The sequence below is a fragment of the Priapulus caudatus genome, unplaced genomic scaffold (genome assembly GCF_000485595.1).
Source record: "Priapulus caudatus unplaced genomic scaffold, Priapulus_caudatus-5.0.1 Scaffold1044, whole genome shotgun sequence".
In the NCBI taxonomy this organism is placed as follows: Eukaryota; Metazoa; Priapulida; class Priapulimorpha; order Priapulimorphida; family Priapulidae; genus Priapulus; species Priapulus caudatus.
In genome coordinates this window covers 1-518 of record NW_014578105.1, presented here as the reverse complement: position 1 = coordinate 518, position 518 = coordinate 1, and positions in this window count along the sequence as shown.

Here is a 518-nt window from a genome sequence, read left to right as displayed (position 1 = left end):
CTAGCATCCTTCCTGATAGCTGTCACATACTGATCGACTTAGGCATATCCTTAAATCTACTCGGTGGGTTGATTACTCTCCCAGAACGAGTAGACACAACTGGCGCTGCTTCCGATCTATGAGTCACAGCACTGCTTACTGGACCAGCACATGTAGGTTGGCGACTCTCCCTCGGATCACATACTATAGCACGGTCTCTACCTTCATCTGTCTCTCGACCAACTGGAACATCCAGAACCTCCGGCACGACCACCGCTGATTCACCTGTTTTCAACAGATGCTTCCGGTTTCTCCTGTATTGCCGACCATTTCGCTCGACTATGAATGATCTCGGCTCTGCTGACTTCTCCCTCACAACAGCTGGTCTCCAGAGTTTTCCATCGTGCATTCTCACTGTCTCTCCAACAGCAATTGGAGGCAGTGCTCTGGCACCATGATCATAATAATGCTGTTGTTTCGACTGATTTTTCCCAAGCTGCTCAGTTACTGGTTTATCGTTGAAGTTAGGTGATTTCAAC